Source organism: Herpailurus yagouaroundi, unplaced genomic scaffold (assembly GCF_014898765.1).
Source record: "Herpailurus yagouaroundi ecotype Mexico unplaced genomic scaffold, PumYag 196, whole genome shotgun sequence".
Lineage (NCBI taxonomy): Eukaryota > Metazoa > Chordata > Mammalia > Carnivora > Felidae > Herpailurus > Herpailurus yagouaroundi.
The window spans coordinates 14,501,300-14,519,664 of NW_024412427.1; the positions used below are offsets into that span (position 1 = coordinate 14,501,300).

The 18,365-nt window shown below is 51.4% G+C and overlaps 1 protein-coding gene across 2 annotated transcripts in view; it reads left to right on the forward strand.

Moving 5' to 3' along the window:
- Positions 1–18,365, forward strand: part of FAM110A (family with sequence similarity 110 member A) — a 153,465-nt gene that overhangs the window by 51,826 nt on the left and 83,274 nt on the right. The window contains exon 1 of one of the 2 annotated variants that reach the window (XM_040447452.1): positions 16,081–16,204. The exons of the other annotated variant lie outside the window; for it this stretch is intronic. The gene's annotated coding sequence lies outside the window, so the exon portion shown is untranslated. Of the gene's footprint in view, positions 1–16,080; positions 16,205–18,365 lie in introns of those variants that run through there. 2 annotated transcript variants of the gene reach the window in all.

Genomic DNA, 18,365 nt, shown 5'->3' on the forward strand with positions numbered 1-18,365 from the left:
GTGTGCTGGTTGCCATTATAGACCCCCGCACTGTTGGGAGTCCCCTCTGTGACCTTTCCTGGCTGTTGTATTGAGTGGTGTCCCCCTCCCCGCCCTCCTGCTCCTCCCCCTCCAGCTGAGGCCTCCTGACCTCCAGGAACTGGCTGAGCTCTGCTCCAGGTGGGGGACCAGTGATGGCCTGATGGGGGCTCCAGGAGCAGAGGTCAGGGCCCCACGTGATCCTGGGGCTTTATTTTCATCCCTTAGTGCTTTGCTGCTTCTGGAGGGGGGCTCTGCCTTGCTCTTTGGGTTCTCTTCGCTCCCTCCCGCCTCCACCCCTCCAGACGGAGGTCTTGGCCCCATTCCCCCAGCCTGTGACTGTGGGCTCGCAGCTGACAAACCTCCTGGTCCTGGCTCTCCGTCCAGCAGTACAAGCCCTCCCTGTCTGTCACCAAACAGTCAGGACGGCCTGTTCCACCTGGCAGGCTGGCTACTGCCCAGCTTAGTCTTGGGAAGTGCGCACGGGCTCTGACCCCACACTGCCTGAGTTCAAATCCTGCCCCTTCCTCGCTGTGTGGCCTTGGGCCTCTGACTCCTCATCAATTAATGGGCACAATGCTAGGACCTACCTCTTGGATGGCTTGCTGGATTATACGAGATCGTGCACGGAAAGTGCTTGGCTCAGCGCCTGGCGTCTAGTAAGCACCCGAGACCTGTTAGCTCTTATCCAAGCTCTATCTTTCCAGAGCCTGTTCTGCCGTGGGGCCGTGGGGTTCCAGAGACCCCGCCCGGCGCCTCCTGCATTAACCCCTCGATGCCTAGTGTCACCTGATCTGACTGTTTCAACGCAAATGGCACCGAGCCCTGATCTCATACCACTGCCACCCGTCCCAGTTAACATTTAATGAGGGCTCATGATGGGACAGGCATTGTATAATCCGTTTCAAATTATGGCTCCAAAAGCCGTGATAGTCTTCTCGTCAAGAAGTGGGGTCTGGGGGTGCCTGGGTGGCGCAGTCGGTTAAGCGTCCGACTTCAGCCAGGTCATGATCTCCCGGTCCGGGAGTTCGAGCCCCGAGTCGGGCTCTGGGCTGATGGCTCAGAGCCTGGAGCCTGTTTCCGATTCTGTGTCTCCCTCTCTCTCTGCCCCTCCCCCGTTCATGCTCTGTCTCTCTCTGTCCCCAAAATAAATAAAAAACGTTGAAAAAAAAATTAAAAAAAAAAAAAAAAAGAAGTGGGGTCTGTGTTCTTGCTGTGTTTGGAAGTGGCCATGTCACTTCTGCTTGCATTCGGGGGACACTCACTCTTGGAACCCAGCGGCCATGCCGCGAGGAAGCTCAGGACTCCAGGAGAGTCCACACGTGGGTGCTCCGGCCAATAGCTTCAGCTGAACTAGTCTCGATGGCCAGACGTGTAAGGGAAGACGCGTCTAGATGATGCCGGCCCCCGGGGGGGGGGGGTCACCTCTGCCCAGCTGAGGCCCCGACCACCGTAGAACAGAAGGGAGTCAGGTCCGGTGTACCTTGTGTGAGTTCCTGACCCCTAAGAATCCGCGAGCCCGAGGAACGTCTTGACAACACAGTGTTTTGGGGGTTGTTACGCATCAGTAAATAGCAGGAACCCCCACACTGCCCACTGAAACTCTACGACAATAGCAAGCTGTTGTTCCAATCACCTCCATTTCGTAGCTAATGGAATTAAGACCCAAAATGCTTCGGTAAGTTGCCCGAAGTCACAGAGCTTTTTAATTTTTTTTTTTAATGTCTATTTACTTTTGCAGAGAGAGAGAGAAAGAGAGAGGGCATGAGTGGGGGAAGGGCAGAGAGAGAGGGAGACACAGAATCTGCAACAGGCTCCAGGCTCCGAGCTGTCAATTCAGAGCCCGATGCGGGGCTCGAACTCACGGACTGCGAGATCGTGACCTGAGCCGAAGTCGGATGCTTAACCGACTGAGCCACCCAGGCGCCCCCGAAGTCACAGGGCTCTCAAAAGCCAGTATATGTGTGTGTGAGTCTGACTTGGAAGCTGTGCCCTGAAGAATCATGCCATGTCCTACAAAACCTGATGGGCCAGAGGTGACTGGATGTCATCTTGAGGGTCCTGGGGGACTGTGGGAAGGCACTGAGGTGATTTGTGAGATCAAGAGAGGACACTAAGAAGCTCTCTTGGGTCAGGGAGCCTGGGTGGCTCAGTCGGTTAAGCGTCCGACTCTTGATCTCGGCTCAGGTCGTGATCTCACCATTCGTGAGGTTGAGCCTCGTGTCCAGCTCCATGCTGACAGTACGGGGCCTGCCCCTTCCGTGCTCATGCTCGCTCGCGCGCTCTCTCTCTCTCTCTCTCTCTCTCTCTCAAACAACAACAACAAAGCTTCTTTAAAAGCTCTCTTGGGTATCGTGTGGAAGGTGGGTAACAAGGGGCTGGAGGTGGCCCACAAGAACGGACAGTGCCATTCTGCCACGGCCCTTGTCCTCTCTGCCCTGCCCCTCAAAGCTTCGAGAAAAGCAGTAGAAGCCCTGGTCTCAGGCCCGCAGCAGCTCTGCACCTGTCCCAGCTGGGTCCAGCCAGGGACACCAGCCAGTTGGGCTGATCCAGGCAGCCTGGGCCAGGAGCTTCAGGGCTATTGTGAGCAGGACATCGAAGGCCAGCAGAGGGGCACCTGGGTGGCTCAGCTGGTTAAGCATCCAACTTCAGCTCAGGTCATGATCTTGTGGCTTGTGAGTTTGAGCTCTGTGTGGGGCTCTGCACTGACAGCGTGGAACCTGCTTGGGATTCTCCCTCCCTCTTTCTCTCTGCCCCTCCCTTGCCTACACGCTCTCTCTCTCAAAATAAATAAATAAACTTCAAAAAAGAAGACCAGCAGAGTCCTCTCCCCCATTCCCCTGGAGGTAGGCCACAGAGCTCCGAGATCATTTGTGCTAACCGGACCTGTTCGTTTTGGAATTGGCCGTAAGTGGCAGAGAGCCCAAAAGAAGAGTGACTTACAGGAGACAAACACTGGTTTCTCTTTCTTATGAATGGTCTGGAGGCAGGCAGCCCTAGGCTGACAAGATGGGTCCTCAATCCCCAGGGACCCAAGCCCTTCTGTCTTGTTCCACCATCCTCAACACCTCGTGGTCCAAAGTGGCTGCACATTCTCCAGCTATCATGTCAACATTCCAGCCAGAGGGAAGGAGGAAGAGGCAAAGAATATCCCCTCTCTCCTCGAGGATCTCTCCCAGAAATTGCAGGTGGGTAGTCTCCTTACTCCTCTTGGCTGGACTGGAGACACACGGCTATACCACTAACTACGAGAGTTAGTGTGGTCTTGATTCTGGGTGTCCACATGCCCAGCTCTATCTAGGGGTTCTAATACTGGGTGGGGGGGGGGAAGGGAGGTAATGAGCATGGGGAGCCACCCGCCCTACCCGGCAACCTGGCAGCCAGAGTGAGTGTTTTGAAAATCAGACCAGATCATTTTACTCTGCTGCTTAAAATCGTTCCCTAGCTCCGTCTGCTTCCAGGATAAAGGTGACATCTCCATTAAGTTCCCAGGGCTGTCTGCCCAATCTCACCGTAGCCCACCTCTCCAGCCTCACCCCCAATCCGCCTCCGCCGCTGAACTCAAACCGTGCCCACCCCCACCCGCACCTGGGGTTTTCCTCGTGCTCTGGTCATTGGGGAAATCCAAATAACCCGGCAGGATTAGCTACAGAGGCAGTTAATGACTATAGGGCTGTGGCTATAAAACCCCTACCGCGTGCCCGGTGCCTACGTACATTTTCTCATTTTCATCCTCACAGCGGCCCTGGAATGGGCCACAGTCCTGCAGAAAGTGGCGGGGATTCCACAGTCCAGCTTTCAGATGGGGAGACAGAAGTGTCCGGAGGGAAGGAACCTGCCCAGGGTCCTACACCCCATCAGCGGCACCCCATCTCTGCGAGACCCTTGCACTCTTGGCTCATTCGTGCAACAGATATTTACTGAGCACCTACTGGGTACCAGGCACTGTGTTAACTCCTGGGATCACGGCCATGAAGAGAACAGGCATATAAATCCCTGCCTCTCGTGCAGCTGACGCTCTAGGGCAGGGATGGGGGGAGGGCGAGACCAACACGAACCGAACAAATCAGCAGCAGCTACCGGCTTCCCTCCTTTTTCATCCCTCCCACAAATATTTCTTGGGGACCTCTATTTCTGTAAGACACACACAGTCCTGACTCTCCTGGAGTGAGAGTCTAAGGGTGGAGATGGGCACTACATGAGGAGGCACGTAAATAAGCCAGATACATTCAGATTGAAATAACGGCCGAGAAGAAAAGACGGTTAAGTGCCAGGGAGTGGGGGGCGGGCGGGGGGGTGGGGCAGTGGTAGTCAACCTTAGATGGGGTGACTAGGCAACGCAGCAGGGTGTTCCAGGTAGAGGCACCAGCACATGCAGAGGTGCAGAGATAGGACAGAGCTCGCAGCATGGGAGGAGCTGAGAGAAGGCCAGGGTGGTCAGAGCAGGGTGGGAGGGGGCAGTTCAGAGGGAGAGGTTGGCAGGAGGGAAGGGGCTTGAGAAAGCCATCGAGGGGCACTGAACAGAGAGAGGGATGACCAGCCCCCTGCGGGGCACCGCTCTGGGAGGCCAGTCATAGCTGCACCTGGGGGCTTCCCAGCCGGATCCCCAAAGGGTGGGGGCTGAGCGCCTGCTGGCATGGCGCGCCTGCCTCTGCAGAGAGAAAGCCCCCCCCCCCCAGCCCCCTGCAGTGGAGTCCCCCTCGGCGGTGCCTCCACCTGCACAGCCGGGCAGGGCATTGTGTGCCGGCTCTGACTGGCATACCTGGTGCTCTCACTGGCCTGCTGGCTGCCTTGATTTAGGGGCTCGTGCTGGCTGGTTCTGGAGACTATTCCCTGAAGTCTAACCAGCTGGCACTAGGGTGGCCGAGGAGGAGGAAGCAAGCTCTGGGGATGGCCAGGGACGAAACCATCCTTCGTCCTGGCAAGTCCACGGGACCAAGAGAGAAGTGTCTTGAGCATCTTTGAAATCGCGGCTTTCCCTTCTCTGGCCACCCTTCCCCTTGACAGAGAGCCTGGGGGCTCAGGCAGGAAGCAAGGTTCAAGTGCCAGTTTAGTGGCTATGCTTAGAAACGCTCCCTCCCTCTCTGAGCCTCAATTTCATCTGTACAATGGCGGAGGTGACCTGGCGAAACCCATGGTGTAAATTCTACAGCCAGGCTGACTCTTCACTCTCCCATCCGGTGACTGTTTGAACTTAGCTAAGTTACTCAACCTTTTGGTGCCTTAATTGACCCACCTAGAAAATGGGGGGTATAGTAACGGTATTTATTTCCAGGGTTGCGTCAAGATAGAGTTATGCGTCTCTGTTGCTTGGAACAGGATCTGCCACACGATACGGGCTACGTGTTTTAACTCTGATTGTTACTGCTGTTCAAGTCTTTAGAGAAGGTTGTGCTAGAAAGACTTGCCGGAGACAACTAAGTCCGTTTGTTTGTAAACTTTTGGTCTTTGTTTGGAACAGAGAAGCTCTGCATTGCTGAAGAGAAATTTTACTCAGAGCCCCAGCTGTTCGAAAGGGATGGGAGGGGGGCGCCTGCCCCACCTGCTCCCCCGTCTCTGTGTCTGCAGCTCCCAAGGGGGCGACTGGAGCATAATTTGAAAACCCTTGCTCAGTTTGTCTCCTTGAGCTCAGTCAGGGAAACTGAGACTGAGAGAGAGGCAAGGACTAGCCTGGGCCCCACAGGGAAGAAGTCGCCCAGCCTAGCTTAGAACCCAGATTTTCTGGTTTTCTCAGTGCAAGGCAAGGGGCAGGGGCTAGGAGAAAAGCAAGGACCAGAAGCTGCTTAGGGGACTGGGTGCATTGTGGCATCGAGTCATTAGCATGCAAATGACATGCAAATCGATGCAAAACAGCATGTTTTATGCTAATTTGCAGAGTCGAGAGCTTCGACATTTTTGGTAACAGGGCAGCAGTCCTGGTCCCTGGGCATTGCCGAACACGCGTCCCTTTTTTCTTTCTTTCTTTCTTTCATTATTATGATCAGGGGCCCCGATATCTTGGTTTGGTTGTAACCCTGCCTCTTTCCGGCCAGCCTGGCTCCTGTCACCCTCGAGGGCTCTCTCCCTAATCCCCTGATCCTGCCTGGGCCCAGGCACGGGCCTGGGCAGTGGGTCAGAGAACCAGGACTCAGGAGTCGCCAGTCAGTGCCAGGAGGTGAATCCATCCTGGAAGCCACTTTTCCAGGAGTCTGAAGGGGCTGCTGCTCCCCTGTGCCAACTGGTCTGTGGACATTTGGGACACAGCCTCCAGGACCCCCAAACTGTCCTTAAACCCTGGTTTGGTGCTTCCCCTGAGCAATCATGGCCGCCATGGCTCTTGTGCCACTGTCCATTTAGGGCTGGCCTGCCTCACAGTGGGGTGGACTGTCCAGGGTCTCCTCCTTTATGTATCAGATCACCCAGTGCCAGGGACACAGGTTGGGGATGTGTTTGGGAGTTTGAGGACTGAATCAATACATGGAGGTCTGGAAGTAGAGCGGATGGTAAGCTTGCAGTCTCTGAACCCAGACAGCTTGAATTCAAATCGTGACACCACACTTTTTGAGAAAATAGTCGTACTGATGGGTAACATTAACTGAGCACCTACCGTGTTCTAGGTGCTTTGCTTTGTGTTACCGGGCGTGCTGTCTCTGATCTAGTATCCTGTAAGGTGGGATACTATCGCTCCCTTATCTAAGGTCACGTGCCCAGGGAAATGACTAAAAGGGCATTTCTATTTGCTGAGGATGAGTTCCTCACCAGGCAGTGGCTCAAAGCCATCAGGGTGCCAGGCCTCTACCTACACTATCAGCCAACCTTTTGACACTGTTAAACTTGACCCAAGCCCTGTGCTCCTGGAAAACAGTGACGGTTAAGAAATCCCCCCAACCTTTGTTTTCTGAAATTCCACTACTCTTCTCTGTTCAGAGAAATGGTTTACCACAAGCAAGCACTTTCCTCACATGACTTAGACAAGACCCTTGTCCATCTTTCTCTCCTAAGACTCAGATGACTTCCTTGTTTGCCTGTGACCTTTCTCCTTTTGCCTGAACCTGCTGTTCAAGCCAACCCCTGACTTTCCCATTCTTTGTCTCATGGTTCATTAGCTGAGATTAGAACTGTTGGTCCCATCTGAAAGTGGAAACAAACATTTAACCGGTCAGCCGACCAAGGAGCCTTCCCCCCCCCCCCCCCCATTGCAAGACAATCCCAGCTCTAAATTCCCCGCCTGTAACCTGTGTGCTCTTCCCTGTAAATCTAAGGAGAACCCACCCTGCCTAGACATCCTGCTCTTGGGATCCTGGGTGCCCTCCCTACTTGCAATAGCTTGAATAAAATCACCCCTCCACATTATCGGGTGTATTTGGGCTTTGACACTTTCCACCACATCATTTTCCACCTACAGCTTCGGCCCGGTAAGGGTCCTGCGTGTGACCTTGGGGCACTTCCTTAGCATGTCTGTGCCCCCGGGCTCCTCCTCTGCAAAACGGGATGCTCAGCTCACTAGCCCTACCTCCTCAGGTTGCGAGACCAGAGATCACACCAGGAAGCGCTTGGCGCGGTGCCCGGCCCAGAGCGAGCGCTCCAGAAATGTCAACCATTGTGCGCGCAGGAGAGCGGCCTGGACGGGGCCCGCGGGGGACACACGGCAGGCGGAAGTGGGGGTCTGGGGGTCGAAAGCTCATCTGGAGATCTATGCTTCCCTCCCACGCTGGGGTGTGTGTGTGGGGGGGGTGCCCGGTTCCTTACCCCCGCCCGCCCCCCTCATCGCAAGCTGGGGCGGCGGGGGGGGGGCACACTCCTCACTGCTCCCCTCCTCGCCGCCCGTCTTTGATTGTGGCGAGCAGCGAGTCGCGGAGCAAATTAACTTTTTGCACACTTCATTATGCGTCGCCCCGCGTCCCCAGGGGCCGCGGCCCCGCCCCCGCCCCGCGCCGACTACTTGATTGGGCAATTAATCTTCGCGCCCCCCGCCCCCCGCCCCCCGCGCGGCCCCGGGCCTTTGTGCGCCTGCACGCGGGCCGCGGGCGCCCGCCCGGCCGCCCGGTCTGCTCGCGCTGATAAGGCGCCCCGCGCCGCAGGCCCCCGCCTTTGTCAGGGCGCCGGGAGGCCCGGCCGCCGCGCTGCCGTCTCGCACCCCGTCAGCGCGCCCCCGCCCCTTCGGCTCGGTCCATCTGTTTGAGCTGCACAATCCTCCAGCGGCCGGGGGCTGGGGGGAGGGGTCCCGCTCCTGGGCAGGGAGCCAGCACCCCCACTCCACCCGGCCGCCCCATGTGTGAGGAGTGACGCCCCCGAGCCCCCAGACACACACACACACACACACACACACACACACACACACACACACGCTCGCGGGGCCGCCCAATTAAGCAGTGAGGTAGTGATGAAGAAGGGGGGCCGCGAAGGAATGGGGAGGGGCTTCCCAGCAGTGTCCAAAAGAGGGGACCCGGCCACCCATCCTGTTCCCCAGGTGTGTGTTCCCCAGGTCTGGCTCTTGGCTCGGGGGTCTGCAGGCTCCAATGGCTAGAGTGGTGGTGGAGGCGGATGGAGGGTGGGAGGGAGAGTCCCCGGGAATTTGTCTGATACATCGTGCCTCTTTGTGCATTTTCCTGGGGCTTTGCCAACCGTTGACCCAGCCTCAAAAAGGCAGCCTGATTCCGGTAATGTTGAGAACCCGGGTCCTACATGGAGGGTAAATCCGAGGCTATCGTGGAGGCCAATGGCAGGGGGTGCAGAATGGGGTTCAGAAAATCCTCCCTGCCCACTACGTGAGGTTGTGTGTCAGAGAAGGACGCTGTGCCCAGGGGTACAGAGGTGATGGACCGGGTTGGTGCAGCGCTGGGCGCACAGCAAGTGCTCACAGGTGTTGGCTCTTGGTATTTCCTGTGGTTTTTCCTGGATGGGCACAGGGCCACAGTTGAAAACTGATGGCTAAGAGATGGTGCCGGAAAGAGGCCCTTGAGTTTCATCAGTCTCCTGCGCGGTGGGGTAGAGCCGTGCCTGGGCATGAGGTCAAAATGTGTGGCCTCTGCAGAGCTTGGGGTTGGGGCTGGGCAGCGTGGGGAGGTGGGTGTCTGAGGTCCTTGGGACGCGCCTGCACCCGCGTGCCGGTCTGTGGGTAGACGATTCACCCACCGTCTTCGCTAGTTCTCATGGAGGGTGTGACCCAGTGTCCAAGGAATCCCTGCACATGGGGCCGGAGAAACGCCTTGGTCCAGGCAGACCACCGGCAGCACTGACGGAGCCCTTGCTGTGCACAGAGCCCGCAGTCGCACCACCAGATGAGGCCGGGCGTGAGCAAAGCAGAAGCTGTTGGCTCTGCCCTCACGGAGTCCCAGTCCGGTTTGGGAGGTGGATGAGAAATAAGAGAAACCCATAAGACTTGAGGTTCAGCGGGCGATTAGAGCTGTAGATAAAAACAAAGCAAGGCAGCTGATCATGTGTGGACCCCACCTGCTGGACCCCTCCCTCCCGCTCCCACCAGAACACCCCATTCCTGGAGCGGTGAAGGCTGCAATCCTGGGCTTAGAGATCTACCCCCTGTGCACCCTATCTCCCACGCCCTAGGACCCAGCTTCCCTAGCTGGTCTGGGGCTGTGGGGCAGGGTTCCCTGGGATGACGGGCAGGCCTCAGTAGGCTGCCGCCTGTCCCCCCATTCCCGTGAAGCTGGTGGTGGTGGTTTCCTCTGATAATGACAGCCTCCAGTCTTGCGTGACTGAAAGGCCTCACGGGCCGACCGTCCAGAAGGGGCCCCGTGAGCGGGAGCTGAATAAAAATGGAGAAATAAGAAATACAGCCTCCCTCACCACCCCACCCCCCTCACTCTCCTCATTGCTACAGCCCCCGAGGCCGAGGGTGGATAGCTTCTCGGTCCCTTTGCTGAGCTTAGTTAGCTGGGTATATACACCTCTGTATGGATACTAAGGTTAGGGGACACTCAGAACCAACAGAGGAATCACAAAAATTCTGTTTGACTCTGAGCAGCCCCCCTCCAATCCAGGCTCCCCCCACCCGCCCAGGTTTAGATCCCTCCTCAGCCCTGGTCCCTGATTCTGATGTTCCGGCTCTAAACATCCCCACATTCTAACATTGTAGGCCTGTGAGTTTTCTAGACTATTAACATTCTGTGCATCTTGCTCGAACATTCTGGATTTCTGCCCCTATGCTCTAGAATTCTGGGCCTCCAAGATTAATTTTGTTGGGTTCTAACCATTGAAATCACAAATAAAGTCTACATGCAAAGTCACATAATACTAGTCATAATAATAGCAATTAACACTCTTTCAATCATGTTTTTATTCAACAGTTTGGTTTTGTTTTTTTTTTTTTGAGAATCTTCTAAGTGTCAGACACTGTTCTAGGCATTATACAAATAAATAAATTAAAATACATAAATAAATAAATATTTATTTATTCATTTATTCAGAAGGTGATGTGTGCAGGAGAGAGGGATAGGAGTGAGGGGTTGCAGTTAAAAGTGATGATCAAGGTGGGACATACGAAAAAGGTGACATTTGATTTTCTATTTGTTCTTTTTTTTTTTTTTAATGTTTATTTATTTCTTGAGAGAGAGAGAGACCGAGTGTGAGCAGGGAAGGGGCAGAAAGAGAGGGAGACACAGAATCCGAAGCAGGCTCCGGGCTCTGAGCTGTCAGCACAGAGTCTGACGCAGGGCTCGAACTCACAAGCCTTGAGATGATGACCTGAGCTGAAGTCAGATGCTTAACTGACTGAGCCACCCAGGCGCCCCTCTATTTGTTCTTTCAATTTTTGAGATTTGAAATCTCAGTCTATAATTGTGGATTTCTTTCTCCTTGCAAGTCTATCAGTTTTTGCTTTATGTATTTTGAATTTCTGCCATCAGGGGCATAAACATTTAAAATTGAGCTATGCTTTTGATTAATCGATCGCTTACTCATTATAAGATGACTTTATAAAAAAATCACCTTATATCTATCCCTGGTCAGAATATTTGCTCTGAAATAACTTCTTAACTTTTGTTTAATATTAAATTAGACACCCAATGTTCTTTCTTTCTTTTTTTTTAAAGTATATATTCTGATCCTTTCAGGAGTTGGATCACTGAAAGGTCACAATGATTTAGTATTGGCTTTCTCTAGACTAGGAATTCAAGTGAGCTTTTCTTTTTCAGAGTGTGTGTGTGTGTGTGTGTGTGTGTGTGTGTGTGTGTGTGTTGTGTTTTGTTTTGTTTTTGCCATGCTTTCTCCTTTCCCTTTCTGTTATGAGCTGAATTGTGTCCTCCCAGAATTTGTATGTTGAAGGCCTGGCCTCAGAATGTGACTATATTTTGTTGATAGGGCCTTTATTGTGGTAAATAAGTTAAAGTGAGGCCTTTAGGATGGCCCCTGATCCAATCTGACTGGTGTCCTTACAAGAAGAGGGACTTTGGATGCACGAATAGACACAAGGGATGGGTGCACATGAGGAAGGACCACGTTAGGACACAGTGAGAAGGTGGCCATCTGCAAGCCAAGAAGAGAGACCCCAGAAGAAACAAACCTGTTGATATTTTGGTCTTTGATTTCCAGCCTCCATACATGTGACAAAATAAGTTTCTGTTGTTTAAGCCATCTAGTGTTCTCTTGATTAGTGTTAGCATGGTATATAGTTTTCCATCCTTATACTGTTGACTTGTGTCTTTATATTTAAAGTGCTTTTTGTTTTGTGTCCCTTTGTTTTTTGTAGGTGGCACATATTTGGGTCTTTTTAAAAAATCCAATCTGACAATCTCTGCTTTTTAATTGGAGGTGTTTAGACCATTTACATTGAATGTGATTATTGATATGGTTAGATTTAAGTCTATTTGCTCGTTATGTGTTCTATCTGCCCGTTTCCTTTTTCTTATTTTTCTGCCTTATTTTTGATCAGTTGATCACTTTTTATTATTCCATCTTACCTCCTTTGCTGGTTTATTAGCTATAATTCTGCAATTTTATCATTTCAGTGGTTACGTTAGGATCTATAATATATATCTCTAACTGACCACAATCTATTGTCAAATGATATTATACCATTTCATGTATAGTATAAGAATCTTATAGTAGTACACTTCCCTTTCTTTCTTCCTTCCAGATTTTGATTTTATTGTCCTGCATTTTACTTATGCAAATGTTACAATGGCACTTGTTGTTCAACCGGTAAATTATCTTCTAAATACTTTAAAATAGTAAGGAAAAATCTTATATATTTACTCGTGTAATTAACATTTGTGGTGCTCTTTATTCATTTGTGTAGATCCACATTTCCGTGTGGTATCATTTTCCTTCTGTCTAAAGGATTTCGTTTATCATTTCTTTTTTTTTTTTTTTTTTTTTTATTTTTTTTTTTTGCAACGTTTATTTATTTTTGGGACAGAGAGAGACAGAGCATGAACAGGGGAGGGGCAGAGAGAGAGGGAGACACAGAATCGGAAACAGGCTCCAGGCTCTGAGCCATCAGCCCAGAGCCCGACGCGGGGCTCGAACTCACAGACTGCGAGATCGTGACCTGGCTGAAGTCGGACACTTAACCGACTGCGCCACCCAGGCGCCCCTCGTTTATCATTTCTTGTAGTGCAGATCTGTTGGTGAAGAATTCTTTCAACGATGTGTGTCTGAAAAAACATTTTTATCTCACCTTCATTTTTGAAGGATATTTTAACTGGGTATAGAATTTTATGTTGACACATTTTTTTTCTTTCTTTGAGTTCAAAGATTTGCTCCACTACTTTCTCCCTTAGCTCATGTCCAACAAGAAATCTGCCATCATCCTTATCTTTGTTTCTCTGTATTTTTAAAAAAATATATTTATTTTGAGAGAGAGAGAGAGAGAGAGAGGCAGAGAGGGAAGGAGAGAGAGAGAATCCCAAGCAATCTCTGTGCTGTCAATGTAGAGCCTGAAGTGGGGCTCCATCCCACAAATCGTGAAATCATGACCTGAGCCAAAATCAAGAGTTGGTCGCTTAACCAACTGAGCCACTCAGGCGCCCCTGTCTTTTTTTTTTTTTTTTAAGTTGAATTTCATACCCAGCACAGAGCCCAACATGGGGCCCAACTTGGGACTTGAACTCATGACCCTGAAATCAAGGCCTGAGCTGAGATCAAGAGTCAGATGCTTAACTGACTGAGCCACCCAGGTGGTCCTTTGTATCTCTCTGTTTAAAATATTTTCCTCTTTGTCACTGGTTTTGAGCAATTTGATCATGATGGATAATTTTCTTTCAGTTTCTTGTGCTTGAGATTTATTAAACCCCTTATATCTGTAAGTTTATACCTTACATCAGATTTGGAACATCCCAGCCATTCTTTTTCAAATATTTCCTTTGGGGACTTCAGTTACACATTAGGCTGCTTGAAGTTGTTCCACAGCTCCTGATGCTTATTATTATTATTATTATTATTAATTATTCCTCTATGTGTTCCATTTTGGATAGTTTCTATCTGCTATGTCTTCAAATTCACTAACCATTTCTTTTGCTGTGTTTGGTCAGCCATTAATCCCAGCATATTTTTCATTTCAGACATTGCAGTTTTCATTTCTAGAAATTCAAGTCGGATCTTTTACTGTCTTCCATGTGTCTCTTTAACTTTTAAACATACAGAATACAGTTTTAATAACTGTTTTAATGTTCATAGTCCACTACTTCTGTGTCAGTTCTGGGTCAACTTCAATTGATTCATTATTGTCCTCATTATGGGCCATGTTTTTTGTTTCTTTGCATGCCTGGTAACTTTTGTTTGGATGCCAAATGCTACGAATTTTACCTTTGTTGTCTGCTATATATTTTTATATTTCTATATCTTCTTGAGTTTTGCTCTGAGACTCAGTTAGATTACCTAGAAAACTTAGTTTGATGCTTTCAAACCTTGACTTTATGATTTGCTGAGTGGGTCCAGAGCTGTGCTTTGTTGAGGGCTAATTCGTCACCCATACTGAGAAAAGACCTTCCTGAGTACTATAAACAGTGCCCCATGGGTTATTAATTTTTTTTTTTCTATTTGGCTCTATTTTTGGTCCCATGTGACTCCTGGACAGTGTTCTCTAGTCTTCTCCCATGTTTTTTTCCCAACCCAGAATAGTTTTATCAGACAAAAGCATCAACCAGTGTTCAGCCTAATACTCCAGGGGGACTTTCTGCAGCTCTCTGGAATTTTCTCTGTGTTCAGCTCTCTCCTTTCTGATACTCTGTCCTGCAAACTCAGCTTTCCTTGGTCTTCCTGGATTTGCAGCTGAATTTCCTTAACTCAGGCAATCTTCTGGGTTTCACCTGGGTTCCCTTTCCCTGCGCTAGGATCTGGAAACTCTCCCCAGGCAGTAAACTGGGGACTTCATAGGGCTTTACTTTGTTTGCTTTCTGTCTGTTACAGATCACTATCCTTTATTGCCTGGTGCCCAGTGTCTTGAAAACTATCATTTCATATATTTTGCCTCGTTTTGTTTGCTTGTTTCAAATGGGAGACTAAATCCAGTCCCTGACGTTCCATCTTGGCGGGAGCAGATGTCAAAGGGGACATTTGAACACAAACCGGAGGGGATGGGATGAACCACCTGGGGGCTGGGGGAGAAGAGTATTCTAGGCAGTGGGAACAGCAGGTACAACAGCTCTGGGCATGTGTGCCTGAGAGTGTTGGAGGAACAGAAGGAGGCCAGTATAGATGGAGCAGGGATGCTGGGGGGAGGGGGGCAAGAGGCGGATGAGATACCAGCTTGTGTAGGACATTACAGGCCATGGTAAGAGCCTTGGCTTTTATACCAAATGAAATGGGAGCTATGGGAAGGTTTGGGGCAGAGGAGGAACATCTTTTGACTTACATTTTACAGGATCTCGGAGTTGACTGAAGTAACTGAATTAATTGAGAGACGCAAGAGTGAAAGCTTGAGACAGCTGGGAGCCGGTGCGCTACAGCAGGCAACAGATGATGGTGACTCGGATACACCATTAAGGGGGTTATTAATTAGGAGGGGGCTTGAGGGAGACTTCCGGGGTGCTCTCATGCTTCTCTGTCTTGACCTACGTGGAGGTTACATCATGTGCTCACTGTGTGAAGATAACTGTTAGATGTGAGGGAAAGGAAAGGGTCCAGGATAATGCCATGGGAGGGTTTGAGAATCTTTTTTTCCACGAGTGTAGTTTGTGTGATGGATTCTGGAGCTACGGGTGGCCCACCTGTGCCTCCAGGAGGTCAGAGTCCCTGAGAGTGAAACTAACAATGAAGAAATCAAAGTCAAAATGGAGGGAGAGACGGGGTCCTCACAATAACATGTCAGCACCTGGATCCAGCCATGCCTGAAGCCATACCTGAAGCCCTGCCTGAAGTACTCTGGCCTTCTCAGTTATATAAATCAATATTTTTTTCTTTCTTTCATTTGCTAAAGAGTTCAGATGGATATGACTTCCTTGCATGCTTTCCTCTGTGTACACCATCCCAGGGACCCTCCATAGAAGCTATTTCCTGTCTCTTTTCAACACCTGCCCTGTACTTTCTTTCCTTTGGACATTTGCTCCTGGGGGACCCTATTTCTAGAATGCCATTCTTTCCTTGCCTCCTGCTTTCCAAAACAGTCCTCCTGTTCAAATCCATCCTAATGTCAACAGCTGAAAGCCAGAGCTGGCAGGGTCCTTAGGTACCAACCCTCTGCTATTGTATGGATGGGAATATCGAGGTCACTCTGTGAGACATGGGCAGATTTGTGGCGTAATGACCCCAGGGGCCTTCTACGATCCTCTGTTCAGCCTTTTCTGTCCTTACCCTCGCTCAGGGCTGAACAGAACTCTTTTATTTATTTATTTATTTATTTAAATTTATTTTTTTAAAAAATTTTTTAAACATTTTTTATTTATTTTTGAGACAGAGAGAGACAGAGCACGAACGGGGCAGGGGCAGAGAGAGAGGGAGACACAGTAATTGGAAGCAGGCTCCAGGCTCTGAGCCATAAGCCCAGAGCCCGACGCGGGGCTCGAACTCACGGACCGCGAGATCGTGACCTGAGCTGAAGTTGGACGCTTAACCGACTGAGCCACCCAGGCGCCCCTGAACAGAACTCTTCATGACAGTTTACATCCTCTCTCGCACTGCTGGACTTTGTACGTGCATTTCCTCAGCTTGGGATGCCTTCTTCCTCCCTATCCTCCTGGATAACTTCCCACTTGCACCTGGAGACTCTACTCAAAGGTCGGACTTCTGGAAATCTTCCCTTATTCCCAGGGTAGGTCAGTGTCCTGCCAGGTGCTCCCATGGCCACCCCTGGTGCTCCCATGAACCTGTTCATCCCTCTGTATTGTGGGTGTCTCTTGTCTGCCTTACCTTTCGGGCAAGGAAACTGCGGTGGTTATTCCTACAAAGAAGGTTCCCAGTCAGCATTTGTAATAAACAAACATGGACTGAGAAAGGACCCTGCTAGGGTGGGGGACCAGTCTTGGGCTGGAGGCAGGAGTCCAGCCACCCCCACTAACTAGCCCTGTGGCCTTAGGCAAGTCATGCCCACTCCTGGAGTCACTCAGGTTTGTTTGTTTTTTGTTTTTGTTTGTTTTTTTGTTTCTTTAGCTGTAAAAAGGACAGGACATCGTAGTGTTTAAAACCTCAAGCAGTCTGAATTTGAATCCTGGCTGTGTGACCTCAGGCAGATTACTTAAGCTCCCTGGCCTCAGTTTCCTCGTTTGCAAAATCAGAATAATAAATGTACCTGCCTTGTAAGGTGTTTGTGAGCGTTAAATGAGTGAATATTTATCAAGCTTTTAGAACTATATGGCACATCACAGGAGAATCCCCAAATGATAACCATTAAACAACAGAAACCCTTGCCTTCCTGAGAGGAGAGGAGAGGAGAGTCACAGACCAGAAAGTGCTGTATGAATGGACTCTGATTGCTCTCAGTAAGTCAGCTGCCTGAGAAAGCCCCACTCTGACCCTACTTAGGTGTGGGTCCTCTCTGGGCCTCAGTTTTCCCGTCTGTAAAATGGAGGGGTGAGTTTAGGACCGTTAGGGGTAAGATGCTTAGCCTCTCTGAGGCCCATGGCCACGTCTCTGGATAAGTGCATTTCTGTCACGGGGTCCTGGTGAGGATTCCGTAGGACAAGGTCTGCAGAGCACATGGCAGCCAGGCCTGATGTGGTGAGGGCTAGCAGGGATGCCTGTCCTCACTGCCACTGTTATTCGGGCCCTTGCATTCCAGCATGCCCTGAGGCAGAGCCGGACAGGGGATACGCTGCGTACCCATAAAGGAAGGTGCTAGCACATCACTGTACTGCCAGTTTAGAAAAGCGAAGGCAGCTCTGTGAGGTGCCCACCTGCCTCCGAACCTTACCCGATGGGCGGTGACATCAGCGAGGACAGGATCATGCCCACTAGAGAAAGAACAGGGTATTACCGTGCCACAGGAATGGGCTGCGGCTGCTTTTGTGAGCCCACGAAGGCCTTGGGACTGACAATATCCCTGCCACACGTGACCACCTCAGAGTGGTCACCTACCACCTGCTGGGGCCTGGGAGTGGGGGGCTGAGGTGAAGAGCGAAGACAAGGTCCGTATCCTGGCTGCTCCCCCTTCTTGCTGTGTGACCTCGGGCAAGGCAAGTCCCTGCACCCCTCTGTCTCCCATCTCCTCACTTTGCCACATGGTGAGGGTGTAAGCACCTTAGATGGGAGAGTGTGGCTCCAGATCAAGAGGGGTGACGGTTGGCTTAGGCTGAGGCAGGGAGGCCAGTAGCACGAACCATTCCCAGGCCCTTCCCCAGAGTAAGTGAGAGGCAGTTGGGAGCCCAGGGGCCTCCCTCCAGGTCCTGAGGTGGAGCACAGACTGGCTGGCGGAGGCCCAGGGCTCATCTTGGGACGGAGACAGATTGGCAGACAAAGGCGAGGCAGGCAGGCAGGGCTGGGGTGCCCCTGGGGAGGGAAGGGAGAGGGAGGGGTGGGGAGCACGAGAGAAGAAGCAGGGCTGTCTGCAGCGTCACAAACCCAGGGCCTGTGAAGTCTCCAGCTGGGGACTGGGACTGGACCCTTCCCCTGCGTGGGGTGTGGAGGGGGGGGCCCTTTGGCTCACTCCTCTGGATTTTGGGGATCATCCAGGCAGGAACCCGGGGAGCGAGGCTGTGATAAAGCATTCTCGCCTTCCCACAACACACACACCTCCGCCCTGGCCACCCTGCTACCGTGATGTCTTAACCACAGCCCTCCTCGAAGACAGCAGTCCTCGAAGTTCGCGGACGTGCGTGTTGTCCAAGTTCTGGGAGAGGCTGCTGCTGCCGCCTCCGGGATACGCTTTGAGAACCACCACTGTATTGAGTGCCCAGTCAGTTTGGGTGCCCCTAGGTGCAGACACCGGGACGGAGCTAGCATGGTAGGAGGCTGGCTGGGTCACGGTGCTTGCGGAA